The sequence below is a fragment of the Camelus bactrianus genome, chromosome 17, assembly GCF_048773025.1.
Source record: "Camelus bactrianus isolate YW-2024 breed Bactrian camel chromosome 17, ASM4877302v1, whole genome shotgun sequence".
In the NCBI taxonomy this organism is placed as follows: Eukaryota; Metazoa; Chordata; class Mammalia; order Artiodactyla; family Camelidae; genus Camelus; species Camelus bactrianus.
In genome coordinates this window covers 24,290,407-24,317,221 of record NC_133555.1, presented here as the reverse complement: position 1 = coordinate 24,317,221, position 26,815 = coordinate 24,290,407, and the positions used below count along the sequence as shown (strand labels likewise).

The following is a 26,815-nucleotide window of genomic DNA, read 5'->3' as shown; positions in this document are numbered from 1 at the left end:
GGAAAGAGCGTGGTCCCTGTCATCAAGGAAGTAACTCCATGCACACTTGCACATGTGCACACACACTCACCTGTAAGACAAAAAACCTTTGCTTGTTTGGTGTTAAGATCTCAATACTTAACCACAGAGGTATTGATTGCAAGCAAGAATCGTTGCTTGAGAATCTGCTTAAGGAAGAAAAGACTCTAGATCTAAGTTGTTTGATTAAATCCTAGTTCTGCCCACCAGTAGCAATAAGCTTCAGTTACATGCACTTAATCTTTCTGTCCCTGAGTTTTCCCATCTGGAAAATGGAGAAACTAGTAAGAGACCAGCCTGGGCGGGTGGTTGTGAGGCGTGTATCAGTTAGCACAGGTGAGATGAACATGTACACGGCACATAGTAGGTCCTCAGTAAATGTGAGCTCTCATAATCTAAGTGATAGCAAGTATTGTCATTTATGCCGCAACAAAAATTAGTCACCAAGAGCAGCAGTTATTCGGAAGGAAGAGCGAAGAACGGGCATTGTGTGAGAGGGGAAAGGCGTTTTCCCCTGGACTGGGGTCGTGCCCCGTTATCTGTGATGTGTTTTTCCTCTTCCTCTCCACACTCAGCGGCGAGAGCATAGAACGCTTGTCCTCAACACTGAGTGCACAGTGGAACCCCTGAGCCAGCTTTAGGGAATCCTGGTGCTTGGGTCCCGCTCCCGGGGTTCAGAGGCTGTTGGTCTGGGAGGTGGCGGGGGCAGCAGCCCGTGTCCTTGCTCTTGCTCCTCGTGCGATTCTTAGGTGCAGTGCCGGCTGAGAGCTGCCGGCATCGCCCGTGACCGGCGCTCGGGGCTCCCCTGGGTTCCCTGAATTGTCCTCCACCCCCCACTCCCATCCGGCTCTGGCAGCTCTTGATTCCTTTGGGTCTTCCTCGGTGGTGTCCTCGTTTTCCTGAAAGAGTTTGTTCCCCACTGCTGACCCCCGATGACCCTCCCTCCCTCCACCCCTCAGGGTAACACCAGTACCAGTCCGATTCCATCCCCATTTTGCTGTGAATGGTGTCAGGATGTGCCACTGTCTGTTGGTGACGCCACCTTGCTGTATTATCTGAGATAATAATCTCATAGGTGGAGGGGGGGCCTTATCACCTCTCCCACCTCCTAGTTTGAGCCAGAAGAAACTCACATGGAAGATTTGTTAGTAATGAGGAGGATTGGAAAATGTGACTGGGACCAGAGGCTCCCGCAAGTCTACGTGCCTCTTCCCCTGGAGAAGATAAGCGGGCAGAGCGAGGCCAACCTGACTGGCCAACCTGGGTGCGAGGGGGAGGACTGGGGTCTCAGCTTGGTCAGCTGGGGCTGCTCAGCGCTGGAGGCTGAAGGCTGGAGGCTGGAGGCTCACGCGCCCCCTCTGGCCAGGGTGTGGCCGGGGGAGCTGGGAAGCCGGCTCCAGGGGAAAGAAAGGGCTGTGCTGGCGTTTCCTTGGAGTGGCCCAGTGGTAAGGGGGACTTCCCTGACTTGGAGAGGGGCTACTGGAGGGGAGCTGGGAGCAAGGAGTCCGAGAGACAAGAGGCTAACTTCTCCCCAAGGGCTTCTAAATAAATGTGCGTTTGTACAAGTCCCTCCTTCCGATGACCCAGGCGGGAATATGGGAGAGAGAGCGAGTTTGTATGTCCCCTCTCTGCTCTACTATTTCTGCTCATGTCAGGGAGGCAATTTTATGCTTCTCTGGGCTAGTCCATACCCATTATCTCCTTTGATGCCTCAAACTCATGCAGGAGGAACTCCTGCCCATAATTGAGGGAATAAGGGAACAGACGTCCTTGATGATTTATCCGAAGTCACACAACTGGAAAACGGTAGGATTTGAACCTGTTCTTCTTCCTCTGAAGGCTCTTCCTCTCTTCCCAGATCTCTTCCAGGATGCTGCTGCCATCCTGGAAGCCCCGTCCTTTGCTCTTTCTTCCCAGAGTGTGGACCAGCTGGTGGGGCCGGCACCCTCAGAGTTTGAGCTTACCCCTTGGGGTGGGCGCCCCGGTGACTGTACCCGGGGGCGTAAGGCAATTAGAGCTTTAAAGAAAAGTCTGTGTTCGGGAAACATATTTTTGAGCCACTTCTCCTGCCAGCAGCTCTCTCAAAGGTTGGATGATGCTAAGGTTGTGAGAGCTAAGGGTTTTCTGCTACCTGCCTCCGAAGCATGTGATTTTTAACTGGCCGCCTGTGGAACCTAGCCTCAAGCTCAGTAAACGATTTTGGATGTTCTGTGCTAGGATGTTCCAGGCACGGGCAGCACCTGCTGGAGATCTCAGTAGCCAAGCCAGGCCTCCCCTTGGCCCAGTGTCCCCACTGAGGCTGTCCAGGGCCGATGCTGAGAACTCACTGATGCGCTGGGCCGAGAGGGGAGCGTTTGTCTTGTGAGGCTGGGGAGGCTCAGGGAGTCCTCAGTTGGCTGGCGGACCCTTCAGCTGCTGCTGAAAACTTTTTGGAATCCCTGAAGCAGTTCTGCTCATGTCTGGCAGTGTTCTGCCAAGAGGCATTTTTTTATTATTATTATTATTATTATTATTATTATTATTATTATTATTATTATTATTATTATTATTATTAATTATTATATTTGACATTCCCAGATCAGGGAGGCTGTCCCTGCTGCAGGGAGCCGCCTTTGCCGAGCAGAATGATAATCCACCTTCAGTGCATTGATCCACCAGAAGCATCCCTGCATAGTCGTCGTCTCCTCTCTGGCTTTATAAACGTGGCACAGTGTTTTTCTATCGGGCACGTGTGTAAAATCAGCCTGGATCTCCGGCAAAGTACCGTGCCTTCAATTACACCCTTGTTATAAAAGCTTCATTTAAAAATTCTTGGGCCATAAAGCAAAGTGAGAGCAGTGTTTACCATCACAAGTTGTTAAGCAGACAGTCTTGGTGTCAGAGGGGACTGTGCTCAGCAGTGATGCTATCAGTTATGGAGAATGTCAGAGCGACATCCCTCATGTGGGTGCAGTGAGACAGAGGAAGGATGTGTAAGAGGAGGTGTTTGCCGTTAGGTTTGGGTGTCTGGGGACTTCCAAGGCTCCTCTGGATACAAAAGGCAGTACTGGGACATTGCCCCAGTACAGCATATCATGTATGCTGCGTTCTCTATGAAAGCAGGGTGTTACTGTCTAGACCTTTCCAGCTTACGTGTGTAGAATGAGCTGGCCTTCCTCAGTTTTCATTAAACCAAGTATGTCTTGCAGCCCGGTGTGTTCCAGGGGCCCTGCGGGGCACGGGGGCTGCCTTGGTCGGGGTATACCCACGTGGCCCTGGTAGAGAATAGCTATTAGTCCTATGAGTGTGCGGTAGATGCTGGGTTAAACTTACGTTGTGTCCACTGAAGGAAAGAGACATTCAGTGCTTTGGAGCCCCTCATGGGGATCATGCCCAGTTTAGGGGTCAGGAGAGGCCACCTGAAAGAAACATGGTTGAACAGAATTTCACTAGGTCAAGAAGTGACCTAGGCTCCAAAGGCGAGCATGCGTGATGCCCCCAAGGCGGAAGAACAGAACGTCCATAGACCTGGAAGGAAGCCACCAGGGGTGCAGCCAGACCCCACAAAGCCCTGAAGGCCATCAGCTCTGGAATTTTATGGGGGAACCACTGAGAGACTGGCTGGAGAAGGAGGCTAACTTGGTTAGCATTTTGGAGCAGATCGGGAAGGCTGTGGTTGAGGGCCACGCTGGAGAGAAGCCAAGGAGGATGCAATGTCATCCGTTTGTCGTAAAGAAAAGAGATGGTGGTAGCTGGGACCTGGGGAAAAATGATCTCTTTCTATTACCAAGATTGTAGGGATTTTTATGTTCTCATGTAGGAGGGAGAAAATTAGTTTCAGGCTCTGAGAGGCTGCATTTGAAGCAACTTGGTGACAAATGAAAATAACACTTCTTGGGTAGGAAGGCGGGTCAGAAGGGGGTTTATAAATGCTGCTCACGATCAGGTTTGTAGCAACATCCTCACTGTTGTTTTGATGCTGGCAATCTTTCTGCGCTTCATTTTTCACTGCTTTTCACGTTGGACGTTTTCTCCTGTTGTGTTTATGTCTTTACTTGTTTTATGTGCATTGTGCGAGTGTATTGGATGGGCCTTCTGTCTTCGTTTGGTTCCATTTTAATTTTGGAGAGCTGGACAGGGGTGTGATTATGATTATCAGTTTATGGGTGCATTTTGCCGTGCGCTGTCTCTGCAAATACAGCTGACTGCTTTCCATTGTGAAAGTTAATTCTGCAGCCGTGTTGTACAACCCGTAAACCCAGGAATCGAACTTCTTGGGGTTTCATTAGTGGGTTTCTGCAAATAGTCCTTCGATGTCTAATATATAAAAATTACAGTCATCATTCAGAGTATTATATTATCTCTCCACCCTCTGTGTTTAACGACAGATTGATGACCAGGCTGAAGCCTGATTATAATTATCAGAATAAAAGAACAAATTAGCTGGATGGTCCCTAGCTACGGTGGCCTTTAATGCTGGTCACATTTTATGCTCTGTTAGAATTTACAGTTCCAAAGACCTTCCATCTAGGTTTCGTTTATAGCACAGAAGAATTTTTAAACACGCACAGTTTACCAGCTCACCTTAAAAACAAAGTGAAAAGCCACCCATCTTAAACAAGAAATTGTGGGGGTGAGCTGGCTTAAGAGAACACCATTAGGAACCGACTGTCAGAAACACGAGGAAGCCCGCAGCCGACTGTTACTGTGTTTGTGCATTTAAGCAGAGGGTGAACTCAGATTCTCTTTGTAACTGGTTGCCTTGTTCCATTTAGTCCTGTAAAGGAGATACTGGTTGTAAGGCCTAATGGTGTAAAATGGAGTTGGTGAAGGGTGGCCTTCCCAGTTCCTTAGGTCTTGCTCATGTAATCTTCCAGCTGAGAAGTGAGAATGTGCCTCCTGCTAAGTCAGTTCAGGATGTTCTGCCAAAGGCGCTGTTACTCCAGGCCTGGGACCGTTCCAGCAAAGGGAAACCTAAATAAACCACACAACAGCACCTAGTGTTCTTTGCAGGGCTCCTGGCCTGCGCATTTCCACATAAATAAATTAACACTCATGAGTAATGGTGTGTTTTTGACACCCTCTTGTTACTGGTCTTTGAATGTGAATTAAAGGGACACACTTCGTTTAGGGGCAAAAGAGGACCCGTCTCCAACACTCCCCCAAATTAGAAAATACCATTGCAGAGTAGGCTCTATTTTAAAAACAAATTTCTAGGTGATATTCCTTATAGGAAATAAACTGCACTCAGTCTTTTCTCTGTGTTGAAAATGCTTGGAAAATAGAATTTCCACAAACTCCAACAGTCCAATAATTAACTTCACTGTATTATGTGTATTAAATAATAATGAATATTATCAATTATGTATTTAATAAATAATATCACTAATATGGTCAGAAAATACCTGAAAACTAGAAATTCATTTCCCCAAAGGATCTCTTTCATGCAATTTCTCTTCTACTATAGTCTATTGTAAAACTTGGGTGAAATTAAATTTATGTATTTTTAATACAGAGAAATGGTGTTGATTTTCCTCTTCAGTCCTCTTTCAATTTTCTATTATTTTATAAGGTACACAAAGTATATTATTTATGTTTTTAGAAATATTTTAGTGGGATGACAAGCATGGCCAGACATTATTATCTCATGAAGAGCTCTCTAGAAGAGGAGGCATTTGAGATTCTCAAAAGCACTTTCAATAAAAAAAATTTTTTTTAATGCACAATATAATGCTAGGAAATTAGCTTCCATCATGAAAGAAGCAGTAAATCTCAGAATAATAATTACTGCCATCATACCTTCCCAGGTCTGAATGGTCGCTCTTTAGAGATTTACTAATCCTAATGAGAGATTATATTCATTATGGATACTAAGCTTTTGAGAGATTACATGACTAATTGGTAAAAGAACTAAAACAAATATTTTAATATCAGTATACCTTTCTGGAGGGCATGACAGTTTATCATGTGCCTTTATTTGTATTGTTTGATCCTTAAGCTGGTAAATAAGGCATTGTGGATTTCATCACACCCTTTATCCTGGCCCCAGCTTCTCTTCTGCTGATTTTTTTTCTTTTAACAGGTTTGGGGAAAGACAGGTAAGAGGTTAAGTGACTTGCCCCCAAGGTCACAGAGCTTGAACTAACATCCAGACCTTTAGCTTTCATGCCTGTGTTCTTTACTGCATTCCAAGAAAGCTGGCGGGTGTGTGGCTGGTGGCCTTCTCTGAGTTCCATGGATGGATAGGTTGATTGAATGCTCTGGGAGGGCATGCTGAGTATCTTTGTATCTGCTCGCAGGAAGATAGCAATCTTCAGTAGTTCCTAACCTAGGAACTGAATTGGATTTTGAACTTGAAGGGTTGCAGCCACAGACTGTATTCTGACTTTAGGGAGGGGAGAGGTAAAACATAAGAGGTCTTAGAAACAAAAGTACATATCTCAGGGACAAACAAATTCTGAGATGCTGGCTTTCTATGCAAATGTAGAATTTAGAGTTGCTTGAGACAGGAAGTGCCTCTGATGGCTGCCAGCCTACAAATATAGCTGTGTTTTCGGGTTTACTCTTAAAATTGCCACATTTAGGAATTCTCACCATTGGTGGTAAGATTGGGGGTCCTTGTTTGGGATTTGACTATGTAAAGAGGATTTGCTTGTGCTTGTGAGTCAGGGTACTATGTGCTGTAATTCACAGTTGGGTTAGGTTAGGATTTTCATAACCATCTTTCTGCTTTTACTACAAATTCTGATATAAACAAACCCTCATGTAGAATCTGGTGGTTTTTTGTTTTTTTTGTTTTTTTTCTTATCACCTATCACTACATGCAGTAGTCTTTATAAATGGTGTGTTAGGGCTGAAATTTAACCCAAGACAATAACTCAAATTTCAGGAAGCCTTTGGACACCAAAGTGTTGACTACACCATTATTTCTGATCGTGAAAGTTGGTAGAACAAACCCAAATGCCCAACATTTTGGAAATGATTAAATAAACTAGGCCCACCCTGGAGTTGGAATATTGTGTAGCCATTAAAAGTTTTGCTGTATGGGGACTTTTGATGACATAAATCACATTATTACTTAATACTGCTGTTCATAAAATGCCAGTACTTTACTTACAAAACAGAAACAGACTCACAGACATAGAAAACAAACTTACGGTTACCAGCGGGGTAGGGATGGGAGGGATAAACTGGGAGTTTGGGACTTGTAGATATTATTATACATAAAATAGATAAGTAACAGGGTCCTACTATGTAACACAGGGAACTATATTCATTCTCTTGTAATAGCCTATAATGAAAATGTAAGAAGGAATATATATATATACACACACACACACACACACATATATGTATAACTGAATCACTATGCTGTACACCAGAAATTAACACAACATTGTAAACCGACCGTACTTTGATTAAAAAAATGTCAGTACCATAGGCGAACAAAGCAATTCAGGAAAGCAAGCATGTACATGGTACCTGGTACTGGGAGCGCATCTAAGCCCTGTACGTGTATGGCAAGGCACTGTGAGGCAGATACTCACAGTACTTGTGAAGGAAGTGCATCTGGTCACTTCATCTCTCAGTGAGCAAATGGGTCCAGATGTTGGGTCACACGCCTAGTAAGTGGAAGAATGGGGATTCAGACCCCTGACTCAGCCATTGCTACTGTTCTGCCCAGTGTGATGTTCCTAACAAACGATCTCATCTGTACTGCAGGTGTGTTCACATGTGTGTGGAAAATTTAGAAAGGCATGTGACCCAATTTCCAGCACTGGGGACCTGGGTGGCAGGAGTTTGGGTGGCTTATTCCTTTTCTGGTCTTTTTTGTATCTTACAAACAGCATGTGATATTTCAGTTATTAGACCATAATGTAGTTTTAAATACGTGAATAAATAGGAGTCTCTACATTTCCCCTGCATTTCCTTGCTGCTGAGTGAAAACCCATCCCCTACACTGTCATATCCACGTCTTCCAGTTTCCGGGCATTCAGACCACCGTGGCCAGCCTCCTGTACCACGATGTGGCATCACTTCAGTCAGAGAGTAGGTCTGGCCACATACCTAATTTGCCTGGATGTTTTTCTGTTTTCCAATCATAAGCAAAAATCCAAGGGGCACATGGGAGTGTCTGATCTGAATTCTGGATCCCTCAGTTCCCATCTCGTAATTTTTTAGTTGGCTAAAGGCGTGGACATTTGAGCCATGGAATAAATACTAGTAAGGACTTTGTCAGGTAAATAATTGGAGGCAGTTTCAAATGGTGCACTGTTTCCATTGAGCGATGGACGGATGGGTTGTTTGTGCTTTTTCAAGTACAGCCTTTTTTTTTTTTTCTTTTGCTGGTGAAGTGTAGAATCCCCGTTCTTCTGTTGTTTTTCTCTACCTCTCTCCTAAACCATATTTAAATATTTGCCTCTATAAAGTAATTTGCAGTGATAAAGTATCACCCCAAGTGCTAAAGGAATCTATTAAGAGATATTTGAAAGAGTCCCTTACTTTCAAAAACTACATATGAAAATATTTACTAATAAAATATGATTGAAGGTTTACTTTGGCATAATTGGAGGCGTGTGAGGATGAGATGAAAGGAGATTGGTCACGAAGCTAAAGCGATGGGTACACAGGAGCTCATGAGACTACTCTCTCTACTGCTGTTTATGTTGAAAATTATCGATCATAAAAAAAAATGAAGCAGACACTTTTCTGCTCTCTCAGCGATTCTACTGCATCACAAAACGCAACAAATTTAGTTTGAAAGGGAAATTTTCAGGGAGGTTACATAGAACTTTAGTCTGTAAAATGCCACAACAAGCAATTGAAATGTGAAAAATTCTGACAGTCTATCACATTGTTTGCATGTGATAAGGTTTATCCATGCCAAAAAATAGTTTGACTTTTTTCCAATTCAACTAATTTTATAATAATAGTATTAATGGATTTAGATATGTTTAAGTATGGCTTTTGAGCTTAAGCCTTTTGTAAACTCTAACTACTGTCTTGGTCTTGGGCTTTTGTCAGAGTACCTGAAACGCTCACTTCAATTTCAGACTCTCCACCCCCAAGCCATCCTCCATGCTCCTTCGATACTAGTACCATTTTTCCTTTCTCCTTATCCTTGTCTGGAACTGGCAGTGGATTTCTAAATACAACCCAGATGTTTTAGCCTGGCCCAAACCTACCCCTGCAGATTGATTTCTTCTACTACAAACCATTTCCTAAAAATGGAACCACATAGTCAAAAGAGAATGGACTATTTAAAAACTCCTGATCATTTGTTCCCAAATGGTCTTCTGAAATAATTGTGGCATGCTGTACCCCCATGTGTACAGCAGTGCCCATTCCACCATACAGAAGTAAACAGTGGGTGTCATTATTTGTTAGAATCTCTCCTGATACGATAGTCCAAAAAAAAAAAAAAGAAGTCTCCTTTATTGAAAATTGTCAGAGTGGACAGTTTTCACATTTTCATTGACGCTCTTTTTTTTTTCCCCCCATTTAAAATGTATTTATTGTATTTTTTTTCCATTTAAAATTGTTTATTGTAAGATGTACTTACTCATATCTTCCCCTATTTTATTACTGTCATACTCTATTGTATTCTGTCATATTCAGTAATACTTCACAGCAGGATAGAAGTTCATCCTCTGAGGTCGAAGGTAGACTTTCTGAGGGGGTTCTGTTATCTGACCCATTTTTGCACCCTCAGTACCTGGTCTTGTGCCTAGTGCAGGGTAGGGTAGGTACTGAAATAATCTGTTTTCACATTTTAAAATCTTTCTTTTAAAAAAACAAAATGTCCATTTCGAGGTAGAATGGTGTCCATTTTGAGTAGGAATTTCTTCAATATTTATTGCTAGGAAACCAACATTTTCCATCACTACTCCCAAGAGGGGACCCCTGGAGGGGTCGGAAAGAGCAGTGGCTATAACTCAGGAAGAACTGCCCTCCTGACTTGTAAGCTCTGCCCCCGATCCCAGGAGCATTACGTAGCAGAAGGAGGTGTATTGTGCTGACATTTGAAAATTGGACCTATGACATGGCACCTACCAGTAATTTCTCTTGTATTCCTTCCATCACCTGAATTGAAGACTTGTTAATCATACTAAGTATTCAGAAGACTCTTTTAAGCTTGTTGCTCTAGATTATTTTAGGGGCATTTCTTTTTACCCTGTTCCCAATCTTGGTACCAAAAATCAGGAGTTAAACCACCATCCTTTTTGTTGTGTCTTACTAGCCCATCTTTTGGAGTATCCCGCTTCCCTTCACTCCTCCATGATTTTTGGTCCTATGAAACCATTTTTTTAGTAGATATTTTCTCCTAAGTCCTAGTTCTCATCAAATTGCCTTCATCATGTAATTCTAGCTTTTGAACACTCAGCCTGAAGACTGTGATCCTTCTGCAGCATACTTGGACAAGGAAGCCAGTCTTTTGCATTCTGGCTGTGCTACTGAGTAAGACGTCCATTAAATCAGACTCTTAATGAGATTTTGTAGCTCTCAACCCTTCCCAGCTCCCTACCAGTTACAGTGTGAAGCAGGGTTTTGCCTTCTCTTCCCTCACAAGTCTATGTTTAATTCTTCTAAAGGAGCTAAAGAAGAATGATACACTTCGAACACCTGCCATTTTCCATTCTCATTTAAAAAAAATATATCTTTCTTGTTTCCATAGTCTGAGGTGGACCTAGAAAGGCCAGTCCTAGAAGGGATGATTTAATGACCACCACTACCCCGTTCGTTCCACCTCGTCTGTTCCCATGAAGAAATTCCAGCCTGTGATGTTTTCTCCTTTTTTTTTTTTTCATTTTGATGTCATTTTGTGACAGATGGTGAATAAAAGCAGTGAGCCCAGGCCAGGTGGCAGAGGATCTGTGTCTGCATTCTGATGACACCTGTCACTGGAGAATCTAGGCATGTGGACGGCAGTACTGTGTGGGGACAAGGCAGAGGAAGTAGGCAGCCTGGAAAGCCCACCAGCTAAGAGTTGTATTGGGGTCTTGAAACTTAACATAATTTTGATGTGATTTTGTAGTTAGATTCAAATTTTTAAGCAACCTGCATAATACAGGAGTTTCTCATAATTTAAATCATGTTTTCTCCGACTTGACTTTCTCACCATCGGGTGGAGAATCCTGTGGCAACAAAACCATCAATGACGTAGGAGTGCAGTCAGCAGTGTGCCATTCCCTCAAATGAACCAGCGTTGTTAGCTTAGGTTCTAGAATATTAGGTATATTTTTGATTCTCCAGCATAGCTGCCCAGAACTATGCTTTGGGGGAGAGTAAGTTGGACTTTGGCCCCTAGATATATCTGTTATCCAGGCTGCATGTCATTTTCTAGTCAGTTGGACTATGCAACCGAAAATGATCCACTAGCAGAGTTCTGCTCCTAACTTCTTGCCAAGCTAACATCCTGGAAGGTAGCGTCAAAACAGAAGCTCTGATAACTTTGACCTCTTGACATTATACGCTTTTCTGACACAAGGCAAAGAAAGGAAGAGTATGCTTGGATTTTCTCTGTCATCAGCTGTCTGTCTGCTGACCTCCTCATACTCCAGAATTCCCCATTCCTGTCTGTCTGTCTCTGGCTCTTATTTACGTGTATGTGTAATTTTAGCCTCATGCACGTCACCAGTGGTCCACTGTAAGATTCTCAAGTTATAGCAAAGCTCTTCCAGCTTGAGCTGGTAAAACAGATGCAGCGTGGGTTCTTCTGGCCCCTGGTTCATTCTAGGTCTTCATAGTGAAAGGCTATTCCAGAGGGGATGTGTAATTCATCCTGGTATTTAATGCTCTTTTTTTTTTTTTTCCTTAACTTTTAAAAACTTAAGCCAATAGCCTGAACTGGTTAGGCTTTGGACTAACATCAGCTGCTTTATCCGGTTGCATTGTCACATAATAACCTTTATTGGTGATCGCTAGGTGCTGAGATTTTTGTGAAGACTTGGCAGGAACATCCCTTTTCAGTCTAAGCAGACCACGAGACTCCCCTGTAACTAGGGATCCTCATATGATAAAAGTGTAGCCAGAAACGTCCTTTTAAGATGGCAGAGTAGAAGGAGCTGGAGCTCATCTCCTCTCACAGATGCAGCAGGACCAAAACCAATTCAGCACAGCTCTGTACTCATGTCACCGTATGGGCAGAGAGTAGGCCTATCCTGGTTTTGAATCTGAAGGGAGCTCTGTGACTTACTTGTCTCAGTCCACTTACCCTTCGTATGGTGTCCTCTGCTTCAGGGCACACCATGCCACACAGCATACAGGTTCTGCCACGTGGGAGGGAGCCCTCCTTGCTTGGCTTCCTACCAAAACACAACACGCTTTATGGCAACACCATTTTGGACCTTTTCAGGGATTTGTTTTTCGTCGTTATACATGGCGGGACATCGTTATGGTGCTTTGTCACCCAGCTCCTGGAGTCGAGTGCAGGGGCATGGTGAAATGACAGCACGAGAGCCTCGTTCTCCTTTCATCCTCTCCTGCTCCCGTGATGTGCAGTTATTGTCTTCATTTGCTTTGTTTTGTGAGCCAAATACGAGATTGGGGTACGAAACCCTACAGCTTTGGAAATTCCAGAAACACGCTCTAATAGCCAAAATTAAGTGGCAACTCTACATGATACGGAGAAGTCCCACCTAAAGGGCTTTCAGTCCTTTGCCTTGTTATCTGGAAATTGTCTTTTTCTTGGTAATTATCTTGGCTTTATTCACTTGCTGATTTAGTCATTCACTCAGTAAATTACGATGAAAGAGTAATGGGCGCCAGGCACTGTTAAGATTGTTTTATAGCAGTATCAGTGTTCAGCGGAGAGATACGGAGTGGTGCTTGTGTTTATGGCTTCAAGGACCATGTAAACGAGTGGACTTGAGCATAGCTCCGTTTCTTTGTTAGGCCTGCTTTTGACGGGGAACAGAATTCACTTGCATACTCCTTTGGGAAAAGATCTTCCCACACACTGCTCGTGAGAGTGAAGTCTGGAATTGTCTGCAGTGCCACCCGTGACCACGAGTCCAGAATTGTAGAGGCTTACGTATTTTTTTGTAACTTGGAAAATCTACTGGAGGTTGATCCCGAGGAAATTAACATGGATGTGCATATAGCCTTAAAGATGTTCATTCAAACTTTTAGAAAATATTAATAGTGATAAATTGAAAATAACGCGTATGTCCAGTAGCAGGAAGGGTGAGACGCATCATGGTCTGTCTGTGCAGTAGGATCATAAGCAGTCACTGAAAGTGATGTTGAGGAATATTTAATAACCCAGAATAATAAAACTGGTTTTGTGTCTTTTTCGTATTCTTTTTCATTATAGGTTACTACAAGATATTGAACATAGTCCGCTGGCTATACATAGAAACATGGTATCTATTTTATATATAATAGTTAGTTTCTGCAAATCTCAAATTCCAGATTTATCCCTTCCCACCTCCTTCCCCCCTGTGATAACGAAGTCTCCTCCTTCCCTTTCCTCCCTGGTAACTGTAAGTTTTTTTTTTCTATGTCTGTGAGTCTGTTTGTATTCTGTAAATAAGTTCATTTGTGTCTTTTTTTTTTTTTTTTAAGATTCTACATATGGTATTTTTCTTTCTTTTTCTGGCTTACTTCCCTTAGAATGATGATCTCCTAGGTCCATCCATGTTGCTGCAAATGGCATTGTTTTATTCTTTCTATGGCTGATTAGTATTCCATTGTATAAATACACCACAGCTTCTTTATCTAGTCCTCTGTCGATGGACATTTAGGTTGTTTCCATGTCTTGGCTATTGTAAATTGTGCTGCTATGAACATTGGGGTGCATGTATCTTTTCGAATTAGAGTTCCCTCTGGATATATGTCCAGGAGTGGAATTGCTGGATCATATGGTAAGTCTAGTTTTAGTTTTTAGAGGAACCTCCATACTGTTTTCCATAATGGCTGCACCAGACTGCATTCCCACCAGCAGTGTAGGAGGGTTCCCCTTTCTCCACAGCCTCTCCAGCATTTATCATTTGTGAACTTTTGAATGATGGCCATTCTGACTGGTGTGAGGTGAGACCTCATTGTAGTTTTGATTTCATTTTTCTGTTACTTAGCAATGTTGAACATTTTTTCATGTGCCTATTGGCCATTTGTATGTCTTTACTGGAGAATTGCTTGTTTGGTCTTCTGCCCATTACTTTTCATACATTTAGGAAACAGGATAGTGCATGGGGCACCTGAAGCTCTGACTTCCCTGCTGCTGGTTCTATGACCCTTGGTGAGCACTTAACGTCTAGTAGAAGCCTGTCCTTATCCAGAAAATGGTAATGCTTCATCAATTGCATAAGGTCATTATGAAAATTGAGATAAGTCATGTAAAGTTCTTAGCACAGTACTTGGCACATAGTAAGTGTAACCTATGATAATGACTGGCTGTTGCACTGAGTAAAGGCTGGGCGTCTGTATACTAAATCCTCACTGTTGTTTACATCTGAATGATGGGACAAACTTTAATTTTGATTTTTTTAGTTGGCTTATAAGTATCAACTATGCTTCTAAATTCCTGGCAATTAACATGTCTTAATGATGATTATAATAAAGAAATAATTATTTTAACTAGAGTTTGCAGGGGAAACACTTAAAGAAGCGTGGTCATTTTGGAGTTATGCGTACGTTATTTTCTACTAAGAGCTGTAGGAATGTGTTACAATGGAACTGGGTGGGGGGATGTGCAACAGTTTTCCCCAGATATTTATGGCTAGACTTCCACAAAGACGAAGAACGTGATTTAGTTGTCATCACTGGAGAAATTCATTGTATTTCTAGGGCAACTGTATTAGTAGCAGTGGCCGAATAGCATATTAATGTTCTAGTGTGTGATGTGGGTTAATTACTGTCATAGTTTTATTAGGTTTCGGCGTGACTTTTTTTCCCCCAGCAAATAAAACTTGAGGAAATTCAAGATTGGTATTAACTGTCTTGCTGCAAATGAATTTCTCATCTGGACAACTGGAATCAACAGCTATAAAACCACACTCAATGGGAGTGAAGATTTCCTAATATAGACTCAGTGTCAGAAGGCTCGTTTTGATTTTCAGCTCTCTGACTGTGTGTCAGTTTACCTTCCTAAAGATGCATTTAGGACCACAAGGTTCTGGGAGTAGTTTCTGGAGAAGGCTGTTGAGTTGCCTCTGAGTGGGTAAGAAAAAAGCTTAAGGAATGAAATAAGTGAGACACAGAAAGACAAATACCACATGTCATATCACTTATATATGGAATCTAGAAAAAAAATAACACAAATGAGCCTATTTACAAAACAGAGACAGACTCACAGACATAGAAAACACACTTAGGTTACCAGAGGGGAAAGGGAAGGAGGAGAAGGATAAATTAGGAGTCTGGGATTAGCAGAGAGACACGACTATATAGAAAAAAGATAAACAAGGTCCTACTGTCTAGCACAGGAAGCTGTATTCAATAGCTTGTAATAGCCTATAATAAAAAGAACATGAGAAATAATATGTGTATGTATAACTGAATCACTGTGCTGCACGCCAGAAACTAACACAACATTCTACATCAACTATGCTTCAATTTAAAGGAAAAGAAAAGAGCTTATTTCCCTTTCCTGTGCCCTTTTAAGGCTGATGCAGTGCCTTAAGAGGCTAATACAGAAGGGTAAAATAAGTCTCCATGAAACCCAGAGAAGAGACTGTAGAACTCCTCTTGGGATCCTTTCTGGAGTCACAGCTGGAAAAAAAAAAAAAAGAAAGAAAGAAAGAAAAGAGCTTAGGAGCATAGAGTAGAACCCCTATCGGTGGATTCAGCATCTCTTGTCTGGGCACTTGGGGGTCATGAGTCACAGGTTCTACAGCTTCTGGAGGTGACGTGGAACCTTTGGCATGTATTTTGGGTCATCAGGAACACATCACTTGTCTAGTAGCAAGTTGTCCGTCATTCACACATCACACATCAACTTAGGGCTCTTCTCAAGTTTCTTAATCTGTTCATTTAATAAACATTCAGTGAGCACTGCCCTGTATGCTCCACCTGGGACACAGCAGTGAGTGTGGCAGGTGCAATTCCGGCTTCAGGGTGAGGACGTCTGGCACAATTATCTTCTGTAGTAATGTTGACAAATGGAGGGGTTACTGCCACCTTCCTTATCAGTGTCAAGGTTATATGACAGTAACTGATCTTTATCATCGTATGTTTAAAATAGAATTCCCGAATTTTATTCTCATGGTAACCCTAGTGAGCCTCATTATTATGTAATATTTTAAAAATATCTTCTGCCCAGGGAAAATTACATTCTCTGTACCAACACTGAGAAGGAGGTGATGTACGTGGGTTTTCTACCACTTCCACAGTTTTGCCATCGTGGACACAGAGGTGGAATCTAGCAGGGGAAGGGACGATATCACTGACTCACGGTGGGTGATTTTTTTTCTCTCTCTCTAATGTGAAGTGGATTCTAGGATCAGAGTTAGTTAGCCTGTTTGTGGACCGTCTTGGTAGACACCACACACAGAACAGAGAAGTCCGAAGAGCCCTAACTCAGGCAGGAAAATAAGATCAGAGGGTGTAGAACTGCACTAGGAGCTCCACATTCAGTGGCTGACTGTTGTCTTTCCAGGGGTGTCAGTACGTGATTCTCTTCCAGTCCTAGTCCTGATTTTATTTGGTCCCCCCTCAACCACTGGAAAGCCTCACAGTATCTTTAGTAAAACTGTGCTTGTTCCCTGGAAGCAGATGGCTGATGGATTTCGTGTAGCACCGCTCTTTGCAATGTAACAGATCTGAAAAAGATCTTCTTTCATTCTTTTTTTTTTTTTTTTTTTACTCTGTAGCACTGAACGTCTCTGGATGTGTACAGCTTTTGCCCAGTCTCTTTTCTAAGGGTTCATACAGTTTTCTGGGAAGAATATAGTAATTGATACTAAGATAAGAACCTTATTGAAAAGAAGAATAGTAGCTGTCTCTTTTCTTGATTATCTTCACCAGAAATATCAATGCCAGGCTGCTCTCAGCATTAAGCACTTGATTTCCTATATTGAACCGTATTCTCTCTCACCTATAAATTAGAGGTGCTGAAGGTGTTCCAATTAATTTTGAGAACCAGGGAAATGTGAAACAGCTCGTAGTGGAAATGGAAATTGCAGACCTGAGGTTGGTTATATCTCACTTTTCACAATGGACGTGCCTATTATGGATTATGTCTCAATAAAAATTTTGTCAATAGAATTAGATTCTTAGGTGCATCACGGGAGCTCACTGTTCCAGCGATTTGTGTGGTAAATTATTTATACAACGCAGGATACTCCTGTAAAATGATGAATCACCTCCAAATTTCAGTTTTGGTTTTTGTGTCCCCCACGTTTTCATAAAAAGGAGGTTTCTGGGCCACTAAAGGAATACTGACATGCCTACAGCATAAAAAATGTGTATGAAATATTGTAACAACACATACCGTGATGATAAAGGCAGTTTTTTTAATAATTCAACCAATATGTTTCTAAGTCCCAGGCAATCGCCTATTAACTTGAAGAAATGTTTATGTCAGCTATAAATAACATATAAAATGGATTAAGACTTCTCTTGTGATTTTTTTTTTCCATGTGAAATTGAGTTACGTATGATAGTAAGTTTTCTTGGCTTATCTTGTAACAAAGAAAAAGTGCAAAATATACTTTCCCGTGTATGAATACTGATAAGCCCTCCGGAAAGTGGCAGACTAACCAGAGTTCTGGTCAAAGATAAAACGCTGAAAACACTGATTTGTTCATTCATTCATTCACTCATTCACTCACTCATTCATTGCTTACACATTCATCAAGCACCTACTTGTATCAGGCACTGTACGAAGTGCTTATTGCTTCCTGATTTTCCTTTTGCAGAGAAGGCTTTCAGTCGGTGCTTTATAGAATTTTTGGCATTTATGGATGAAACCATGCATTCTCACTCTGACTGCCTTAACAGAAAGTGTACCAGTTAGCCATTGATTGCCTCTCAGTTGCAAACCCACCCTTCGCTGCTGCCCGTTGTTGGGATCCTGGAGCCGAACCCTCTAAAGACTTCTTCCAAATGGTAGCTTTGTCAGTAGAGGGCGCTGCAGGACACTGCAGAGGGTGAAGCGTCCCCGGCTGCTTCTGTGAGCTGTGGATGGGAGTGGTTGGCAGCTGGGTGGCAAGAGGGTGGCTCAGTGGCATTCATGTTGCCAGCCCTCCCAACAGCTCCAGCCCACATCCTCCGGCAAGCTGCTTCACCACTGGGCGGGCTGCTCCTTCAGACCACCTCCAGCCGACTTGCATGCTTAGCAGTTCGTCTGTCCTATGCAGAGGCTCTCTGGTAAATTTCTCCACCATCCAGCACACCGCTCTTCCGCGTGTGCCCCGGCCAGCTCTCACTCACCAGCAGGGAGGGCTCTCTGCTACCCAGTGGGCCAGTTCCCTGGGCCGTCACCAACATACACCCTCTGGCAAGTCCCATGCTCTGGGTTCAGGGTCGTGTTCCTATGCCATCCACATCCTCCCCAAAGAGGTCTCAGTATCAGCCTTGTGGGGAGGGCCTTCTGAATTCTTAATTTCTTCCTCGCTCCCTCTCTGTTCCAGAATTAGTGGCCACTTTCAGCCTTTGCTTCTCCTGTTCCCCTGAGAGCCCTTTGTCCCCACCCTCCACCCATGCCTTTTTTGGTGGTTAACCACCTTTTTCTTGATAGCAGTTCTTTATATTAAATTTTCCCTATTCAAACTACCAATATGGTTTCTGTCTCCTGAATGGATCCTGACTTAAGGGGGAAAAAAAATGGGACAAGACAAAATCCACCTGCAAAAAGGATTAAGTGCTCTTGAACTGCCAAGTTGTGACCAACACCCTATTTTCTTTGACATTCTTTGATATTTCTGCTTAGTAACTGATTTTATTTTAGTATGGATTACATCAGACAGTCCGTAATCCGGTGCTGAATATTCCCACCAGCATTACTGCACTGAGTACAAAATAAGTAAATACCCTTTTATGCCTTTATAGTATGACGGCATTTATCCACTCAGCAGAGATTTATTCAGCCTTGTCGGCGTGCTTGGCACTGGAGTAGGTGCTAAAAAAACGAATGATACTCAGGCCCTGCTTTGCAAGTCTGTCAGGGAGACAGGACCTGAGTGTGTGAAAAGTTAACGAACAATGCAATAGAGTTTGCATTAGCATTTGTATTGCTTCATATTTCTAGACTAAGTAATGTTGCAGAACACCGGTATCCTGTTCTGTGCGATCCGTTCACATTTCTAAGCGCGTGAGAATTCATTTGTCTTTTCAATTGTTTCCCATTTACTCTCCATACACGATACTTGCTGGTAGGAATTTCAGAGGCTGCAAACTGGTAGGCCCTCTGTAATACATGAAAATAGTTTATGACACCAGATCTTTGAAATGGTGTCTGAAGATGCACACTTTGGGACTTTGCGAAGCATTTCTTTTACTGTATAAATTACTGAAAGCCAGCTGTGCAGGATGAGGCAGGAGTGCTTTGTGGAATCTCACTGGTTTGGAGAGAGTGGAGGGCTCTATGCAGACCCTCCACGCAGGCCAGATTCACAGAGTCAGATTGAGAGTTTGGTATTCCTTCACACGTGTCCACGCTGCAGAGTAATGTTTAAGATGCTGTCATCCCAGAGTTGTACTAGTGAATCCCTTGAGTGGAATTGTGTGCCCTTCTCTGTGCAGTGCTGGCAGAGAATTTAAATCACACACACAGGCAATGCCGTGTGGAGCTCTGAACCGTTACAGAAGGCGGCGCTCTGAAATTGGCTAGACGGGGCGTTCCGGCATGTGCTTTGAGGAATGCTGTTCCTGGAAGATGCCTGACCTTGGGAACTGTCATCTAGTTTATAATGCCCTCCCTTTCTCAGAGACGGACAGTGCGGTTTAGCATCATAGGGGCTCTCGGATAAGCCCTGAAATGAAAACAACCTGTAATTTTCCAACATGGTATTCCGGAAATATTGTCCACCCCAGATCTTCTTTCCCTTTCTTTTTTTCCCACCGAAATAGTTTCCCCTGTATGAATTAGGAAATCTGGCTGCTGCTGCTTATCTTTCTTCATAGATGCCTTCACCTACTTGTGTGTGTGTGTGTGTGTGTGTGTGTGTGTGTGTGTGTGTGTGATGTCTCTAAGGAGGGTTCCTTGAGGAATGGGAAAGAAACAGCAGCTCACACTCAACCTACTCCTCCAGACTGGCCTCACATGTCCACTCCCGTCCCCTCTGCTGTGACACCTCTTCCCAAAGTCACTTTGGGGTGCATTTCTTCAGCTCTTCCCTGCCTTTCACTGTGAACCATGTCACTTCAGACCCTATTCCACTACAGAGAATCCCATGCATCACAATTCAGAGGAGAAAAATGATGACTCCTGTCTGAGAACTCGGTCTGTTCACTCTGGGCCTTTTGGGTGAAACAGCGTCTTATTCTTAGTGAAACATTTCCTTGTTTCCTTGTCCAGGTCCCGGGGAGGTCCCGCTTCCTCAGTCCACTGAGACATTGAGTATTGGCATTTTCTGCTCCCATCCCCTGGCCTGTCTTTGCCACTTGCTGTAATATAGACATATACGAATTTATTCATTTATCATTTGCATATTTGATATAAACATACCAAATTTGACATGCACGCAAATCAAGATCACAAAATACACATAGCACGTTTGAGATACATACGTGTTTATCAAAGTTGATATATACAAATATATCAGCACTTAAATACAGTGTTTTTTTCAAAACGCAAATGCATTTTTATGATTCTAAAAATAATCATGTTGTACGAATTTCAAGCAGCATGAGGGTCCATTAAGGAGAAAGGGAGATGGGATGCCCTTGATCCCAGCCTCCAGAGAGAACTGCTGATGCTTGCTCTGTCTGCCATCAGAAGTTTTAAAAGTATTTACAAATAAGCGTCACCCAGAGAGGATGAAGCTCTGCCATAAAGTGGTTTTTACCCTAGGAACATGTCATAGTCACGTCTTGATCTTGGAAGATGCAGACTTTCCTCATCCTTTTTTAACCACTTCGTGGTGTTACCCTGCATGGTGGTAACCGTAATTCATTTAACTAGTTAGCTATTAATGGATTTTTGTTGTTGTTGTTTCCAACTTTTTTTTTTTTATAATGAACAACACCGAAGTGTTGTATCCACATCTTTCTGCCCTCATCCACGTATCCAAGTATTCTTCTTTACATAAACTCCTAGAAGCAGATTTCCTGGGTCAAGAGTATGCCCAGTGTTCAATTCGAAAGGCTGTCACAGATGACACCACTCTAGCAAGGAGGTCCATGCTCCTTTGATAAGTTTCTTGTCAACACGGGGAATTTTTTATTTGAAGGTCGTGAGTACTTGTGCTGTTACTGAATTTCATCCCTCCTCCTTTCTATCTGTATCGCTTAATTTCTTCACGTACTTCAATGGTTTAAGTTATATGAGAAAGCCAATAGGGAACAAAGAAAGAAATGTTGACCTGTAAACAGAGCAAGTTAATTTAAAAGGTAACTAATTTTTAACCTGAAATAAATACGGCAATTTACACACCTGGGCTAGTATTAGTGGCCATAACTTTGCTAAAATGGGATTCAGCTGAATCGTTAGTTGTACAGAAGCACAGTCAAAGCTCATAGATTTTCAGGCCATCAGGAAAATACAGATTTTCAGCCGTCATCACATTTGTCTCCTCTCTTATCGTCCTGCCTCCTGATTGTTCCTTACATCGATGACCAGATGGAATTTTCGTCTCTCTTGGGTTTGGTAGTAAGTGGTATACATAGTATTTATAATTCACAGATAAACCTCCTGTTGGTTTATCTTCTCGAGACTAATGCAAATGACTGAAAATCACAAACGAAAAATTTCCTTTCCCCCAGGAGATGAAAGAGAATGTTTATCTTCGGCGCAGACCCTCCAGTAAAGTTTTGTTCTGTAGTTTTGAATGTCAACAGATTTTCCAAGGGCTAGAAATATACACAAGTGGGTTCCCGCTTTAGGAAAAGTGATGGATAATGGAGCAAAGCCTGTGGAAGTCATGTTGGCTCCTCACTGACAGCTAAGCCCAAAGAAGAGAGTATGTCGCTTACAGAGGTGCTTGAAGTCAGTGTTCCTCATTTGTCTTTATTATCTAAGGATTTCAGCCGAGATGATAGAGTGTAACTGTACCAGGCACAGTATTGACTGATTCAAGATACATAATAGTGAGAAAGAATGAAAGGAGGAAGGTTGTTCAAAAGTAGGCTTACTATGATGTTTTTAATTAGCTAATCACGGTTTGTGTATATGGAAAGCAGTTTTTTCAAATATATTGTATTGTATGTATTATATTATTATAATACAGAAATAAGCAGTGTTTGGGAGTGCTTATGCAATGAATGATGATTGTATCAGTTTTCATGACAGCTATAAGAGGGCTATTGAGGCTTTATTTCAGGGTTGAGGGAAATGAATCTCAAGGTGAAGAGACTTGCCCAAAGTCAGCCAGGTAGCCAAAACTCAAACCTCAAGGTCCGCCCGACTCTAAAGTCCTTGCACTTGACAGTCATGCTCTCCTGACTCCAAGGGTCATGGGACTGATTGAGAATCTGTTGCCATGACTTCTGGCACCTTTGAATAAGGGTCAGATTCAATGTCATTGCTGTTCTGCCTGCTTTCCTAAGACGTTGCATGCCGCCCTGATGTGCCTTATTGGCTGAAAACCTTTCCGTAAACTGCCTCAAATTGCTGATGGTTTATATGACCAAAAGCGAAATCATTTCGCAATAAAACAGCAAATGATTGGATAAATAAATCACGATACGTTCATATGATTGGATTCTCTACAGCAACGAATAAGAACAAACTACTGCTGCATGGAACTTGGGAGAATCTCACAGATACAATGATGAGCGAAAGTAGGTGAAACAGGAAACCAGTGTATGATTCCATTGCTGTACGTGGGGAATATGGGGATGTCCACTGGGAGGGGATCAAAAGGGAGCTCTCGGCTACTAGAAATATTTGTCTTCATCTGGACTAAGGTTGCATGGGGGTGTATGTATATGTATATACGTCTGTGAAAATTCATACAGTTGTACACTTAAGGTTCATGTAATTTATCATTTTATGTTCTATCTCAATTAAAAATTAACATAAAAAGTAAATTACAACACTCTTTTCATCCAGGGCCTCAGTGTCTATGGGGAGGGGTCATTTAATCTAAGGACCTCTGCATCTCAGAGTTGATGCCTAATGAGACCTCTTACTGACGTACAGCTTAAGTGTGGGTTGGTTATCTGACAGTCTTGAGGAGCTAATACCCAGCAAGTCATCTAAAAATAATTCTGAAGGTTCCGAGTTAGCAGTTCACATCTCCCTGCGTCTTTACGCTGAAGCATTTACGTTCTGTATTCACGAGAGAACTCTCCAGGGCTCTGACTTTTAGTGACACTTCGCTTGGTTGCGTACATCCCAAGACTTTGGCTTTATTAGAAACTGGTCACCCCCTTATTATTCAAAAGGACCAGCTCGAATCATTCACTGAGGCTTAGATTGTGTTGAAAAAGCAGTAACTTAGCAGGCAAATACCTTTTACAAAGGTATTATCTGAAATGGTGAGAGAGTTGGAGAGCCGAGAGGGGACCTCTCCAGGTTCACCGACAAATTGCTCTCTGTGGCTCATCCTCCACACTGTTCAACCAACGGAAATACTGCCCTGCGCCCCACATGACAGTGTTGAACTCCACAGATTAACATTCGGAAATGACTCTCACACCTCTCGGTGCACTCTTAGCCCCTTGGAGTTACTTTAGCAGTGATACCAAGATCTGAATAACCCACCACCTGTGAAGAACTGTTTTGCATTGAGGGCAGTTTTCATGTGATGTTTACAGATAGTCACGGTTCATCTACTACACCGTAAAACTGGGGCGGTTTCTTCACCGTCATGGGAAGTCTCCCTGCTTGCGAGTTGCGCCTTCTGTAACTGCAGTAAGCGAGTCACTCTCCAAAGGTTTTTTTGAAGGCTTAGTGTGGGGGCAGCTCTGGGCTTCCTATTGCCCTGCCTATGGAAACAAAACTCAAAGTCTAGTTGACATAGTGCTAATATTGTAACTACTGATAGTCTTACGGTATAAATTTACAGGCTTGGGGCACAGTACAGAGAGAAAATTTTCATTCTCTCTCTCCTTTTTTTTTGGCTCTTGTTCATCTGATAGATATGTCTGTAGCCAAATATATTCTAGTTTAATCATTGGCACTTACTAGGTGCTTAGTAAATATTTGTTGAGTGTATGAATTAGTGAATTAATGAATGGGTGGGTAGGTGGTTGAAGGGATGAAGTTTATCACTGATAATTTAACAAAAACATTGACAGATCAAAATGTATAAATGGGTATAGCTCAAGTGGTGGAGCACATGCTTAGCATGCACGAGGTCCTGGGTTCAATCCCCAGTACTGCCTCCAAAAATAATTACTCTAATTACCTCCCCTCACCCCCCACCAAAATAAAACCATTACATAATATAATAAATAAATAAATAAATAAATAATTTTAAAAAAGAAAATGAGCAAATACCAGAGGCACAAGGAAGAAAATTTTTTTAATGTATAAAATCTTCACATATGCTTGGCACTGTGCGAAGTAGTCTGTGTGCATCATCTCATTTCTGTGGACTGTCTCAACAGCTCTGTTGAGGAAATACTCTTAACTATCTCCATTTCACAGATTGAAGAAACTGAGGCTTAAGGGATGTTAAGCAATTTATTTCCTTAAAGCTGGGATTAGCAAACTTTTTAAGAAAGAGCCCAAATACTAAGTATTTCTGGATTTTCCAGTTCTTGTCCCAGCTGCTCCGTGCTGTCATTGTATGACACGGGCAGTATGTAAACCAGCGGTCTGGCTGTGTTCCGGTAAAACTTTAGTTACAAAAACCGTCAGTGGGTGGGCATGTTCCAGTGGCCGTAGTTTGCTGACCTCTGTCACACCTCATCAGTGGTGGGACTCTGACGTGAACCAAGACAACATGACTTTGAAGATTGTGTGTTTAATTGGGAGCAAATTAAGATCTATTTTTAAAAAAGCAGGAAACTTACTTTAGCAGTCCTTAATTTATTCTTCTCTTCCTCCTTCTATTATTGTTGTTGTTGTTGTTGTTGTTGTTATTTATTTTTTGCTTTTCTCTTTTAAAACCTCCAAAGTCCCTTCAAAGAAAATAAAACCAGAGCCCATCTCAGTGTAATATCCCCTGGTGTGTAAGCTGTGGGAAGTAAGACCTGTTATCAGACACATTCTTACATCTCTCCCTTGCAGGTCCACTCTGAGAAGTGTGTCATCATCCACTCGCCCAGAGTGATTAAGTCACTTACCTCAGGTCACACAGCCAGTATACAACCAGGACTTGAATCAAATTCTTTGGACGTAAATCCCAGAATTCTTTCAACTCTCTAGATGCCCTGACTAAAGTTTTAACTTTCTCTCCACTATTTCTTTCCTCTTTTCCACCACTTTAATAGGTGCCTGTTTTTCTTTTCAGAAAACAAACATTTGTTATTGTCAGCTTGAAGACAGAGCTGGCAATATAAAATCCAATTAAATAAAGTGATAACCAAAATTTCATTAACAGTGACTTGACTGAAATAAAGAGAGGTTCATCTGGGGTTTGTTAGCACTGCAGCCTGAGAGACACAGATTCAAGAAACACTGGACTTGTGTTCCTCCGGGCTACGAAACAGGGAAGGCTTATAAAGGCAAAACCCATAAAGTTACAGTTACATAGGTTGTTTATCAAGAATTATAATTAGAGCTGGCAAGAAGTAAGGGTGCTTGTAAGTAAGGTTTGGTTGGGATCCAAAATGGTTGCACAGTTACAGGTGGAGACCTTGAGACCATGGGGTTGCAGCTGGCAGGTGTTGGTCTGAATATACAGCTGGGGGTTGTCCTTGGGTCTGTACAGTCCACAGAAAGTTCAGGTTCTCAGTGGTGCAAGGACCACGTGTGAGACCAGATCCTCAGTGACAGCCTGATTCCACTTCTGTGGGCCCTGAAGTCTGATTACTCCAGTATCATTTCAATTTGTCATGAGTCCTGCCTTCAGGGAGCTCTGAGCTCAGTCAGGAGACAGGTGTTTAAATAGGTCATGGAAGTGTAGTCAGCACTATGAGAGAGCAGGTGGTTTAGGTGGTACCAGGGTGACACTTGGAGAGGATGAGGACCTCTGGCCTGCTTAATCTTTGCGGCTCCTCCCGCCTGGATTGCCTCTGATGCACTGATCCCCGGGCTACCCTCTACCCTGACCTTCAGGTGCTGACAGGCAGAGGTTGGTGCTTGGAGGGAGCTAAACAGAGTGATGGTTAGCAGATGTGTGGGATGGGCCAGTTCGAATGGGTGGTCAGGGAAGGCTTCTTGATGGAGCCACACTGAGCTGAGGTCTGAAAAGTGAGACGCTCTTCTGCATAGAACTGAACAAGGAAACTTCTCACCGAAGGGTGAGCAGAGCAAAGGCCTGGAGGCAGTGAAATGCTCAGGAGGAAGAGGAAGGAGGAGGTAGGAGGCCAATGGGGTTGGCCTGTAGTGAACCATGGGAATCATGAGAATTATTATTATAATTATTACTGTGCGGGAAGAATCTGCAGGTGGCCTGGTTCCAGATCCTGGAGAACTTTGCAGCAGGCCTGTGTTGTGATTGGATTTACTTTTCAAAGACCATTCTAACTCAGTGGCTCTCACTCTCAGAATCACTGGAGAGCTTTTAAACACCAGATGCCTGGCCACCCCTCAGCTCAGTCAGAACAGTGTGTCCTTACTGTCCCTTGTCTCTGTTTTACTCTGATTAGGAAGTGATCCCAGCAG

General features: G+C 42.7%; 1 protein-coding gene and 1 non-coding gene across 6 annotated transcripts in view; both read left to right on the top strand.

The window, feature by feature from the left end:
* The window catches only part of PTPRG (protein tyrosine phosphatase receptor type G), a 673,139-nt gene that overhangs the window by 466,006 nt on the left and 180,318 nt on the right, over window positions 1-26,815 (top strand). The window lies entirely within an intron of this gene.
* On the top strand, window positions 15,589-15,710 carry LOC123612280 (small nucleolar RNA SNORA26). The gene has a single exon (XR_006719505.1). It is a non-coding gene; the product is annotated as a small nucleolar RNA SNORA26 (small nucleolar RNA).